A 14,097-nucleotide genomic window follows, 5' to 3' on the forward strand; every position below is an offset into this window, starting at 1 on the left:
TGTCTTTTTCCCTATCTCATCCCATATTGTCACTGCTATTCTGTAGGTCCATGTCCACTCTGATACCAGCCTATTCTCACAGCCTTACTTAACTTACAATGTATGCTTGTTAGTTTGTTCACCATTGAAAGATACTATCTCCATGGAAGATGTGCTACAAATTCTGTTTGTAACTTCCAGTGAAACTTTTTTTTTTTAAAGATTTTATTTATTCATGAGAGATACAGAGAGAGAGAGGCAGAGACACAGGCAAAGGGATAAACAAGCCCCATGTAGGGAGAACGATGTGGGACCCAATCCCTGGACTCCAGGATCACTCCAGGCCGAAAGCAGGCACTAAACCGTTGAGCCACCTGGGCTGTCCACTTCCAGTGAAACTTAATCTTTCAAATGGAAATTAAGGCCCAGTTCTTTTCCATATTTATTTATCTTTTTATTACAGTAGCTAATACACCCCCTTGACCTTGAGGACACTTGATGGCTTTTGGAATTTGAAAGATAAAGGTCTCTAAGATAGAGTGAGCTATGGGCTATATAGTGCTGAAAATTAAACTTGTAGAGAACAACAGATCATGAGCACTATAACCTTGATAAAGCATTGAGAAGATCCCAATAGGTTTTTCATATCTATTCATGTAGCCCTACTATTTTGATTTGCCCCTAAATAAGACAAGTCAGTGTGTTACATTGATAAATTTTTTTACTAATGCATGAAGGGATTTTTAATAGAGAGATACATTCATTTATTGACATTTTTCTAGAAAACCTTTCCTTAAATATTGGCAACCATGGAGAGAGTAGATGGAGGAAATGAGAGTAAGTATGAAAGAATAAGTTACATTAAGACACAGAAAACTTCAAGATGACATTATTAGGTCTTCAGTTTTTACTGTCAGCCTGAGAAAGGTTATTCCTTTTAAAGTGTTAATTTCTTAATTATGGAATATTTTAGCAGGTATAAAATTGAAAAGATAATAATGTTACCTGTGTACCTGTCACTCAGAATGATAGCATTTCATTGCATTAAAAATTCAATCATTTAAGAAAAGGTCGACATTCTTCAGATTCTGGAAAATATTGCTTGTCCAAATAATATTATGAAAATAATGTCTTTTCACTTGAGGGAATTTAATTCACTTAAATTCTAATATGTTAATTTTTTAGTAAGAAAATACAAAGAATGGATCTCTATTTTTTTTTTTAAGATTTTATTTATTCATGAGAGACAGAGACAGAGAGAGAGAAAGAGAGAGGCAGAGACACAGGCAGAGGGAGAAGCAGGCTCCATGCAGGGAGCCTGACGTGGGATTTGATCCTGGGTCTCCAGGACCAGGTCCTGGGCTGAAAGCGGTGCTAAACCACTAAGCCACCCGGGCTGCCCTGGATCTCTGTTTTAATTTACCATGGAACTGAATCATATATAGACTCAAAATCTAAAAGCCAGACTGAGCCTCAGATTATCCCGTCCACCTACTCATATTACAGATGTGGTCCCATGACAGGAGAAATTTACCCATTATCACATAGCTAATTAGTGATAGGGCTGAGCCATCATGCTGCCTCACTGTTGCTATGGGGCTATTTATGTCTGTCAACTATAGAAAACTTTTCATAATGATTTGTTTCCAGAGCATCCAAGTTCAGTTCCTTCAACAGAAAATAAAAATAGAGTAACTTCAGAACATTTGACACAGAAAAATCTTGTGAGAAAAAGTTGGTACCCTTGAGTTTCATATTTATAGGTTCCATGTGAGTGTGACACCCAGGTAAAGTTAAAAAGTTGAGTAGTAAACTAGGAAGCCATTTCATGCTTTAAGAAAGGCTCATTTTACAAAGAAAGGATATGATTTCTATTTCTAAATCAAGTACATAAATATTATGAAGTAACTATCTTGATTTTCATTTCTTACTGAGTTCATTTTCATCTTCCACCCCCAACAAATACACACACAAAATCCTTGGTGGAAGTTTGTCGTCTTCTGAAAAGAAATTTTTTGTGACTCTCTCCTCAAAAACATAAAAAATCTATAGTCACTGGCCCACAAAACCCCATTAAAAATAGTACCCTTGGTGGGGAAGAGTTAAATAACCTGATCATGAGCACAATAACCTTGATAAAGCATTGAGAACGATCCCAATAGGTTTTTCATATCTGTTTGCAGACTCTTCATGCAGCCCTACTATTTTGACAAAATTACATGGTAATAGTTTTTCTGCCACGTGTTTTTTGTTGTTGTTGTTTTTTGTTTTTATTGTTATTGTTTTTGTTTTGTTTTGTTTTGTTTTGTTTTGTTTTGTTTTGTTTGAGGTGGTGGAGGGGCAGATGGAAAGGGAGAGAGACTCCTAAGCAGGTTCCATATCCAGCATGGAGCCCAGCACTTGGCCCAGTCTCATGACTCTGAGATCATGACCTCAGCTGAAGTCAAGAGTTGGTTGCTTAACTGACAGAGCCACTGAGGCACCCCTTTCTGCCAGTTTTTGAGAGAGAGGAGGGTGGGTGCTGATGACAGCTGGAATTTCAGTCTGGTTTCAGTGCTAGCACTATCTTTGCTGATCACTAAAACTAAGTACAAAGTCTGAAGGAAGCAAAATGTACTCTGTACACAGGATGTTAGCTCTTTGGTAGATACCAGTAAAGTGGATTTTAGAAATTAGAGTAATGTATTGAGAGTCTTGTTACTATTCTAATAATTTCCTTATTGCTCTTCCCTCACTAAATTGGAGTGCTATGGGAATGTTTTGACAATTGCTCTGAAAGATTGGAAATGAAAAAAAAAATCCATGCGCACATGCCTTTTATTCATATTGTAGAACTTTTTTCCAGGTCTTTCTTTTGCTCTTCTCTTTCTTTCCAACTCTTATATTTGATGGAAACATCAACCTAATGGCAATTGTCATTCCTTTTGGAACTTCAGTCTTACCTTGATTTTTAGATTTTTGCATAGTAATTTTTTATGTATTTTACTACACAAAAACATTGAAACGAACCTTAGAAAACAATGGATTAAAGATTGCCACATCAGAGTACTTATAGACAAAGTGTCAGTGTACTGATAGTAGCATCTTTGTGGTGAGACAGGGGAACTCCAAATATGTTTTACCTCTGTACTCCCAAAAAGCGATATTTACTCTTTATATTAGTTTGGATTAAAAATTCAGTCTACCAAATATTTTTGAGCTTCCATTTTATGTTAATTTCTATTTTTCAGAGTTGAAAATCTAATGTGAAAGTGAAGATTTCTGAATATAAAATTATTGTAAAAGCAAAGAAGATTGTATTTGATAAAGCATTAAGCTAATTATAATCAACAACTAAGTATATTGCAGTCCTCCCTAGTTAGAAGCATGACAGTCAATGTCCTTACTGTGTGCCAGGTACTCTTCTAAACGCCTTTACATGTATTATTTTATTTTTAATCCTAACAGTAACCCCTCCAACTAGTACTGTAAGAATTCCCTTTTTACAAGTGAGGAGATTAAGGCACAGATAAATTAAGTAATTTACCCAAGATCACATATTGAGCAAATGGTAGAGCTGGGATAGAATCAGTGCCAAATTACAGTGTCATTTTTCAATGATATTCCGTTACATAAATATAAATTCCTTCAAAACTACATTTGAACTAGCTTCAGTGTGGCACTTGAGGTCTTGGTACTCATGTAAAACACTTTTGACTGTAGAAAATGTATTTATCCATCTGTACAAAGCAGTCTTGGTCTTTTACATTTAGTCTTAGTCATTGACTTGGAGCTTTATTGTCATTAAAAAGAGGAAGGGCCAAAATTTCATTTTAGAAAAACTGTTCACCTTACATAACAACTGCATTTTGAAATTCAGTCTGAACTCAACTAACTTACACGAGTTATTTTGATCACCTCTGCTAAAAAAACAGATGCTGCATCCAAACTAAGCTTCTCCTGGATAAATTAAGAAAACAATTACCCAAGTATTCTAGAGAGAAATGTCTTTAGTCCCTTGATGCTCCAAGGGTTATTAAAGTTTTACCTGAAGATAACCAATACTTCCAGAAGTTACAAGTCATTTACTTCATTCACTGCAGCTAAGAGAGGCCTGTGCTGCTGCCTCATAGGATTATTTCCTGCTGCATTTAACATGCATTAACAAGCATTTGGAAAGAGTTGAATTTCTTCTGGAAAGCTGAGTTGGCTTCTTAAGATCCTATCCAAAAATCTTGTATTTTTCTAATCCAGGTTTTAGATATACCTTCTCAAAGGCTTTCTTCAGAAGCAAGTGTTACCAAGTCATTGAGACCTTTTTATTGGACACAAAAATGTAAGGATTAGAGCACAAAGAGGAGGAGCAGTTTTTTTCTTTATTTAAAACTGGCTATATTTTCCCCATGTACTTTTAAATTGTGCTATAAGCTGTTTTCCTCTGGCAACCAATGCCTCCATCATTCCCTGTTATTTGTGGTAGGACTTAACTTTCAAATGCTAAAATAAAGAGGAGAATGTGAGGGGGAAGTTGGGGAGAAGACTCTTAGTGTAAACTTTCTCCATAACATAAATTTTATTTTGGTAATATTAACATTATTTAACATCCAGATGAGCAACCTTTATTTGAGGAAGTTTACAGAAAGAGCAACCAGATTCCAGACAATTAAACTTTATTACTCTGCCTGAAACATTAAGTAGTGGTTTAGGAAAATGGTTTTTCATCTTTTCTCCCTCTTGCTGTTTATTGTTTATTGTGTGGGAGAGGACCTGTTTGTCCAACAAGCATATTGCAGGTGAACTTGGTAATGCTGGGTCCCTGTTGCATTTGGTTATATTTATTCTTGTCCCTCCTCATCTCTCTCCACCTCACTCCTGCTCCCTACTTACCTCCCCATCTCTTCTGTAGCCCCTTGTCTTTCTCCCCCTTCCCATCTCTCACTACCCCTGCTTATCTCTCCCAACTCTTTCAGGGCTCACCTACCCCCCTCCCAGCACCCAACTCTCTCCTTTCTTATGTCCCCAGGCACTGTCGTCATTCCTCTTCCTTCTCTCCTCCTCCCTCTCCCCCTTCTCTCACGACCCTTCTCTCTTTCCCCTTCTTCCCTTTCCTCCAACCTTCTCTCCCCTCCTGCCTCTTCTGTTTTCCTCTTCCTCATCTCTCTCCTCCTTTCCACAGTCACAGTGATCTGTAATTCTGTATCCTCCAGGATCAGATCTTGACCTCTCTGAGGCAAAGGAGATAAATTTTGCCTGCCCTGATTAATTTGATGTTATAGAAAAAAAATCCTCTAGATGACACAGAAATATGGTCTTCCCCTATACATCAAATAATTGACTAGTATATATATTTTTAAAAACCAGAAAGATACATAGCCACCAAAATGTAATCATTCTTTATTTGTTGATAGTGGCAATTATGGGTAATTTTTATGTTCTTTGTGCGTCTTTGTTTTTCATATTGTCTAATATGTCTATTATAAATGCTGTTTTTTAAAAACAAATCAGTCTTTCTCTACTTGACCCCACTACATCCTTATTTAATGAAAAGGAAAATAAAACAATGAAGAATCAGATTTGTCCCTCTAGCAAGTATGAATTTGGTTTGCTATTTTGATGTTTAGTTTTCCAAATCCTTTTAGCTTTCAAATCTGTGGGCCCTTGGACTGCAGCATGAAGCCTTCAGTTATTGACAACTGTCATAGCACATGATGGATGGTAAATACTGTCACAAGTTGGGTTAACTTTAAGTCCTAAGTCTTTTCTGCCTTTCTCTGCACTCCCCAAAATTTAGTTCATATTTTATTTTTCATACTCCTTCTATGCTATGAGGGTGATCAGTGTGACAGACTTGCTGATTTGTACATAGATTTGTTTTCAGCCCTGTTACCAGTTTTAGAGGATAGACGGAACTGGCATTGGTGAACAGCCATTCTATTTTTGTAATACCTCATTTTTGGACCTTGTTTACTGCCCTTAGTACTGTTGGTTATAAAAGGCATGAATTTCATGCTGTACCTGGCTGTGATACCAACCCTTCACAGAGTTTAAATGTTAAAATTCCAAGTTCAAATTCAAGTTTGACCCAAAAGAAAAACTTCCAGATGATTTCCTTCTCATTGGCTAGCTGAGGTGTGGAAGGTGAACGTAAAATTAGATGAACTATTTGAGACAAACTCACACATTTCCTAGCTATAGGGTGTTCATTTAAGAAAGGGTTAAATGGTGGTGTAGTTCGTGAATGGTTTTCTAGCTGCAGGGGTTTTCGAAAAGAGATCTAGGAATTATGCAGTTAATTGAATTCTTCAGGCATGGACTTGAAAACATGTGCGTGAGCAAAATTCTCTTGCTTGGCTCCTAGATATGGTTCATACAGTGTATTAGAAGTCCTGAATTCTTTTTAAGGATTTTATGCCTATATATGCAGGTTGGACATTTTATACAATGAACATGACATTTTAAAAGACTTTACACAGTATATTTGTTTTCTCCTTGTCTTTCTCTCAGTTTGTTTGGTTTGTTCCTTTTGTTTTATTGTTTTCTTCCTATTTCCTCACTTCTCCAAGTCTGCATTACTGTGCTTTTTCCCATTTTTCCCCATCTTGTGAGCAAAGTTTTAACAGTACATAGAAAGTTAACTGCCTGGAGTCTTTTAAATATAAGTAACACGCAACCAGTAATAAGCTGTCGGTTGTTTTTTTGCTGCCTGCAAAGAAACATAAACACAGCGCTCATTTCTGGCAGGTTTTTACTGTCAGAGTTTCTCCTATTATATTTATCTTACAATTTGCCAGGGGGTGAAGTTATTAAGTTTTAGCAGCAGCCATCGATCAAGTTCACAAGTTAACACGATAAAGGCTCTGTGCCGCTCCGATCCGGGGAAATGATGATCCTCACTCGGTAATTAACTAAATGAGAAAGTTAAATCTTACTTGAGAGCTGGGAGAGATGAAAGAGAGGTGTTTGTCAGTTTCTCAGTGGAAATTAGAAGCAGTTTTCTGCAATTCCCTAAGCTGCTGCTCTGTCATATTTTACATAAGCTCTGGGAAAACGTCTTGTAATTAGTGCTGTCATGGAGGATTTTTTTTTTGCTGAAGGATGTTGGAATAATTCATTAGATTATCAAGAAAGGCTTGTGTCCTGAAATGATTAGCACAGTGAAATTTAAACCATTAACGATAACAAGTTTAGAGCTTGCTGCAGTGCAGAGGCACCCGGGGTATGTCTGTGCCTATTTCAATCATTTCTTATAATTAAACATTATGTCCTTACCCCCCCCCCCCATCACTAAGACCCATCCAAAAATCCTTTTAAGGTGGCGCTGCCTACATCAATGGGTTTACCAGCCTTCAAGATGTGTGTAGTTAGTAGCTACAATAATGCAGCAGTAAATTAAACTGCTGTGAGTTTCTTGGTTTAGAACAAAAGAACCTATTGCCCTGGAAGCTATGAAGTTGCATGAGGGAACCCAGTACAGAAACAAGAGCCCCACTTTTGAAACCTAACAATGTTAAGTAACTGTCTTATCTCTTTAACTGCCCCCCCCCAGGAGCCTGAAAATAATCAAAATGGCTTTGTTTTGATCTTGTGCATTTTTTATATGGCTTTTCCTATATTTAGTAAATAGAAAAAAGATTGTCAAGTGTCCAGTCATTAAATAATCATATATACTGAGATATTTGTGAGTTTGTTTCTAGTGAGTTTTATTTGAAAGAATTGAAGTGATTGTAGGCTTTTTCTTGTTGGTTATTAGAAACTAGTCAGATTTATAATGTGAACTTTCCTTCTGCTGAATAATATACCCCTTCCTGTCTTCCATGTTCACTAATCAGATCTGACATATTTATGAGTTCACCTAATATGTAATCATATTTAGTAGAAGCTGTTAAAATATTAATATAATAATCCCACTGAGAAATGTGATGTTTACTTCTGTTAAAATGCATGTCCCATTCTATATGTAGAGCCACCAATTTCTTTTCATTTGCACTCTCACCTCACCCTCCCTCCCAAAAGAGAATAGGATAATGGACTACTTCTTTGGTCACTGAAAGTTATAATATAGGTTTTTTAACTGAAAACCAGAACAATAAAAGCTATGATCCCACTTTTGAACACTCATTACCTTTCATTCTGTACAATTTATGGCCAAGTCCTTTGAGTTTCTCTTGAAATATTCTGTTAAATAAAGATAACCCAAATGCCAGTGGGCCCTAACCCTTCTGGGTTCCTCTTTGTTTCTATCCTAACTCTTTGAGGGCTCCAGAGCCATTCTGCCATCACCATGTCCCCATCTTTCTGTGTACTTACTTAATCTCTTTCCGTCCTTATCAAAATGCAGACAATACCATTTCCTTTGAATTTAATCAAGACAGTATTGAACTTCCATAAGATATTTTTACAAAGAAATCAAGGAAAAAACAAAAAACTTTAAAGTCAGTGCTTTTAGATTCTTATTTAACTAAAACTTGGCAATAGCCAATGGAAAGTATAGTTATAGACCTTTAAAAAATCCTCCTTTTCCTCCCTCGAAACTCTTGAATGTTTTACCTTGTTTCTTCTGGCCACAGGAACAAGAACCCTAGTTCTGTCCCCTTCCAGGTTAATATGCTAGATCAAATATTTGAAGGATCAGCACTATTGAGGAAGTAAATTATTACACTGAAGTAAATGTGTATTATAACCAAAATTTAACAATTCTCAACAGGTCCTCCTTGTGATGATAAAATATCTCTCTTCCTAGTACTTCCTAATCTACCTCCTTTAATCTTAGTCATGAGGACCTCTTGCCTGGATTATTTTATCAGCCTACTAATTGGTCTTCCTCTGTTCATTTAATTTGTTCTTGTTCTCCTCTCACCATTCTCTACCTGGCAGCTGTATAAATATTTCTAAAGGATAAATCAGATGATGTCTTGGTTGACTACTTCAGAACCTCCAGGGGTTCTCCTTTAGACTTAGGATGAAATCCAAACTTCTTACTGTGGCCCAGAAAACCTTTGTGATCTGGGCCTAGGCCACCTGACTAACCTCATTTCCCAACATTCATTCTGCTCATGCCATACTAGACTTCTTTCTGTCTTTCACTTGAACATACCTTTGTCTCCTTCATGTCTGGGGTGGGGGGTGGGGGGCTATCCCCAAATATTAACTAGACTGGCCCTCATATTCTGATCTCATCTCCAATGTTAACTCCTTCTGTGTCATTTCATGACCACCTCAGTTATATACTGTTCCCTCCCTTTTTAATATTACCTTATTTCATTATCTTGACAATATTTATTGGTTTCTGAAGTTAACATTTATTATATATTCTTCCTCCACTCCTTCCTAGAGAAGGTAAAGAAACTGTGCCACAATTTTTCTATCACCTAGAAAAGTGCCCAGAGTAGTCATTCAGTAAATGGTTGTTGGTTAATTGATAACTCTAAAGTTCCAGCCTTAGTCAAAGTTCTTGTCCTACCCATCTTAGGCTACAGCCTTATCCCCAGCACAACCCTTGCCCATTTTGTTCTTAGACTCACTCATCATCTTAATCATTATATCCCCTTTCTTCTACCATGGTTTCAATGCCAGAATCTTTCCTCAAAGCCCTTCTTGTTTTAAAGTTTTTATTTTGTCTTCCAGTGTTCATCCCACCAAGTGCACTCCTTGATCCCCATTAACTATTTCAAGCCCCCCTCCTCAAAGGCCTTATTAAGGACCATCAGAATCTTTAAATATTATTTGCTTCTCTCTAGTCATAACTGTTACTCTCTTTATCTAGTCCTTGCATTCCCAATTCCAAATGGTGTCTGTCTGGAATGTTTTTCTTTCTCTATTTACCATACCTTTCCCTGTGGTTAAAGCAGGGTTTGACTGCCAGCTAAAAACATCTATCATTTCACCATCAAGTTCAGCCAGTCTGTACTGCATCTTCCAACCTATACACAATACAGTTAGCAAAGCCAGCACACTTGATATTGCAGTGGTGGTGGTTAAGCTAGTTGATGTCTGCAAGTATATATTTATCCTTCCTGGCCCAGGCAGCAGCTTCAAATAAATTCATGGTAATTTCAAAGTGGTGCTTATAATATGTTTTGGGGGGTGAAGGTTGGGGGGAATGTTAGCCTTTAGCCTTTGAGGACTAAGCTAAGGACAGTCTTATAAATAAATACTTAAGTCATTTCATGTACCTGTCACCTGACAGCTTCTTCCTTTCTTTCTTTTGGAGCTAACTGTTCATTGTAAACAGAAAAGCAGAAGAGATGTGCAGGGGTGACAGAAAGTTAGTGTTACCATTAAACAGGTTGTTTGTCAGCTTTCCTAGACATTTGAACAGTAGTGGTTGAGTCATCAAGCTTTTGTTGGGAAAGCCAAATCAATTCTATTGCCACCAGTAACCATTACCCTTTCTCCCATACACTCTAATATACAGCCTTTTGATTTTTTAATAATTGAACTTTTCACTGTGCCCTTGTGGATTTTTAAAGGTTCTCAAATTGAAATTTTGCTACTTTTACTTAAGCCATTAGTAGAAAAATATGTATGGGAGAATGATAGAGAGAAGAGGCTTGATAACAAAGACCTTTATCTCCTGAACTCTCTATAAATGTAATATCTTAGTTACAAATGAAATTAATATTGCAGTAATGTTTATCCTTAGGAATACTCTATCCAAAAAAAAAAAAAAAAGGAATACTCTATCCTTAGTTTTACTTTTATTAAAATATAATTTACATACAATAAAATACACCTACTTTACGTATACAGTTTGAATTTTGGCAAATGTGTACAAACACTTGTGTAACAATCAAGCTGTAGAACATGTTTATTGCCCCAGAAACTTATCTTGCACCCTTACTCAATCAATTCCATCCCCACATCCAGCTTCAGTCAGCCACTGATCTGTTCTTATCATAAATTAGATTTGTTGTCCTAGAGTTTCACATAAATAGAGTCGTAAAATATGAGTTTTGGTGCCTGGCTTCTTTTGTTCAGCATCTGTTTGAGATTTATAATTCATATATATGTGTGTGTGTGTGTATATATATATATGTATATATATACACACACACACAAACTATTCCATTTTATAGATATCTCAATTTGCTTATGAATTCTTTTTTTTTCTTCTTATCAACTCTTGGTGGACATTGAGATTTTTCCAGCTTGGGGCTATTATGAATAAAGCAGCCATGAACATATATGTACAAGTCTTTGTATAAAAATACATTTCAGGGCAGCCGGGTGGCTCAGCGGTTTAGCGCCACCTTCAGCCCAGGGCCTGATCCTGGAGGCCGGGGATCAAGGCCCATATCGGGCTCCCCGCATGGAGCCTGCTTCTCCCTCTGCCTGTCTCTCTCTCTCTCTCTCTCTCTCTCTCTCTCTCTCTGTCTCTCATGAATAAATAAATAAAATCTTAAAAAATATTAAAAATAAATTTAAAAAATACATTTCCATTTTGCAAGGGAAGTAAATGTCTAGGAGTAGAATTGCTGGGTCATATGATAAGTATGTGTTCAATTTTATAAGAAACTGCTCCCTGTGTTTTCAAGTGATTGTGTCTTTAACTATTACTGCCAGCAATATGTGAGAGACCCAGTTGCTCCTTATTCTTGCCAATACATGGTATGATCAGTCTTTCTAATTTTAGCCATTCTCATAAGTGTGCAGTAGTATCTCATTGTGATTTTAATTTGTATATCCCTAGTGACTAATGATGTTGAACATCTTTCCATGGGCTTATTGGCCATCCGTATTCTTTTCTTATGAAATGTCTAATCAAATTTTTGGCTCATTAAAAAAAGACTAGGGTTATTTGTTTTCTTTTTTAAGTTCTAGGAGTTCTTTATATATTCTGGATTCAAGTCTTTTGTCAAATGTATATATATTGCAAGTATTTTCTCCTAGTTTGTAGTTTGTATTTTTATTTTACTGTTTATTTTATTTTATTTTTTAAGATTTTATTTATTTATTAATGAGAGACACACACAGAGAGGGGGAGAAAGAGAGACAGAGACACAGGCAGAGGGAGAAGCAGGCTCCATGCAGGGAGCCCGATGTGGGACTCGATCCAGGGTCTCCAGGACCACACCCCAGGCTGCAGGCGATGCTAAACCGCTGCGCCACTGGGGCTGCCCTACTGTTTATTTTAGAAACCAGAAGTTTACATTTTTGCCACATGCCATGTGCTTTTGTCCCCTGTGTACCAAAAGTTTGCCTGTTTCAAGAGTACATAGATTTTCTCCTATGCTTGCTTCTAGACATTTCTGTTTTAGCTCCTACATATAAATCCAGAATCCACTTAAGTTAATTTTTCTACATGGTTGAAAGTAAAGAACACTGGAGTCCTGGGATCAAGCCGCTTGTTGGACTCCCTGCTCAGTGAGGAGTCTGCTTCTCCCTCTGCCCCTCCCCCAATTTGTGTATGTACGCACGTGTATTGCTCTCTCTCATCTTTTTTTTTTTTTTTTAAAGAAAGTAAAGAACAAAGTCCACTGTTTCCATATGGATATCCAGATGTTTCAACATCATCTTTTGAAAAGATTATTTTGTCCTTATTGAATAATCTTGGCACCTTTCTCAAAAATCAACTAGCCATATGTAAGTCTCTGTGGAGTCTGTCTTTTGTTTCATTGATGTTCTACATGTTTATCCTTATACCAAAGTCACACTACCTATTTAGTATTACTTTATTGTTAAAGTTCAATGGTGTGAGTCCTCCATCTTTGTTTTTATTTTGCAAGATCACTTGGCTAACTTTTAGGTCCTTTGCATTTCCATTCAAATTTTAGAATCCACTTGTTAGTTTGCTTGCTGAATTCCATTGATACTACATTGACTCTTATCAGTGGATTAATTGGAAAGAGTGAACATCTTAACCATATTGAGTCCCATTTGTGAAGATAGTATCTCTTTCCATTTATTTAGAACTTTTAAAATTCCCCTTAGCACTGTTCTGTTGTTTTCACTTTTATAGGTATTAACACATATGTTGTAAAGTTATTCCTAAGTATTATAGTTTTTCAAATGCTATGGTAAATTGTATAGGCAGACAGTTTTTAAAGGTACATTTCAAAAAAAAATAAATAAATGAGTGGGGCTAGTGACCCAGCAAAAGGAACACAAGGCAAGGTTTATAAGGCTCATGATAATCTGTTTCTTGATCAAGATGCTAGTTACATGGGTATGTTGACATTTTGAAAATTCATCAACACTTGAGATTATGCACTTTTATGTGTATTATACTGCAGTGAAAATTAAGATAGAAAAATATATATTATGAGTGCCTGGGTAGCTCAGTCAGTTTAGTATCTGCCTTTGGCCCAGGTCGTGATCCCAGGGTTCTGGGATCAAGTCTCGCATCAGGCTCTTTGCTAGGCTTCTCCCTCTTACTCTGCCTTTCCCCCTGCTTGTGTGTGCGCGCGCTCTCTCTCTCTCTCTCTGTCAAATAAATAAATAAAATCTTGAAAACGAAAGAAAAAAATATATAATACCTAGTAAGAAAGAAGGATGAATTTTCAAAAGGAGAGCGAAAGTGCAACTCCAGCCATGTCAGAAGTTCTTTAAGAGTGTTGATTTATTGAGCACTTCACTGTGTGTCAGGTGGTGAGCTAAGCATGCTTTTCTTAGATTATTCTATTTGATCCTCACAAAAACCCAGTGAAATAGATCTTAGAATTTGGCAGATGAGGGAAAAAGAGACTCTGGGAAAAAAAAATCAAATTTTTTATGCCATGACACATAGCTAGTAAATTGAGGAACTAGAATTTGAAACCAGGTATTTGTACTGTAGGACCAAAGCTCTTTATGAAGTGTGGTGTAGTCGTTAAGAGTAAGTAACTCATTCAAAGTGATGTTGGATCTGAGCTGTGTGTCTTTCTACTTCATAAAGAAATACTCTGTTTTGAGGGTGGTAACTACAATGCAGTACCAGCTAGAGTAGCCCAGACAGTTAGTAAATTCATGAACTCTCAGTTTATACTTCATTTCTAATAGCCAAATGTTTCAGGTTCCATTTATGATTCAATAATTGAAAATATAAGAAAGTCCTGGGGTGCCTGGGTGACTCAGTAGGTTGGATGTCTGCCTTCAGCTCCAGTCAGGACCTTGGGGTCCTGGGATCAAGATCCAAGTCAGGTTCTCTGCTCAGTGAAGAGT

At 36.8% G+C, this 14,097-nt stretch overlaps 1 protein-coding gene across 12 annotated transcripts in view; it reads left to right on the forward strand.

Annotated features, from left to right (window-relative positions):
• The window catches only part of BTRC (beta-transducin repeat containing E3 ubiquitin protein ligase), a 184,325-nt gene that overhangs the window by 136,003 nt on the left and 34,225 nt on the right, over positions 1-14,097 (forward strand). The window contains exon 3 of one of the 12 annotated variants that reach the window (XM_025466972.3): positions 12,415-12,540. The exons of the other annotated variants lie outside the window; for them this stretch is intronic. The gene's annotated coding sequence lies outside the window, so the exon portion shown is untranslated. The remainder of the gene's footprint in view (positions 1-12,414; positions 12,541-14,097) is intronic. 12 annotated transcript variants of the gene reach the window in all.

The sequence above is a fragment of the Canis lupus genome, chromosome 28, assembly GCF_003254725.2.
Source record: "Canis lupus dingo isolate Sandy chromosome 28, ASM325472v2, whole genome shotgun sequence".
Classification (NCBI taxonomy): domain Eukaryota; kingdom Metazoa; phylum Chordata; class Mammalia; order Carnivora; family Canidae; genus Canis; species Canis lupus.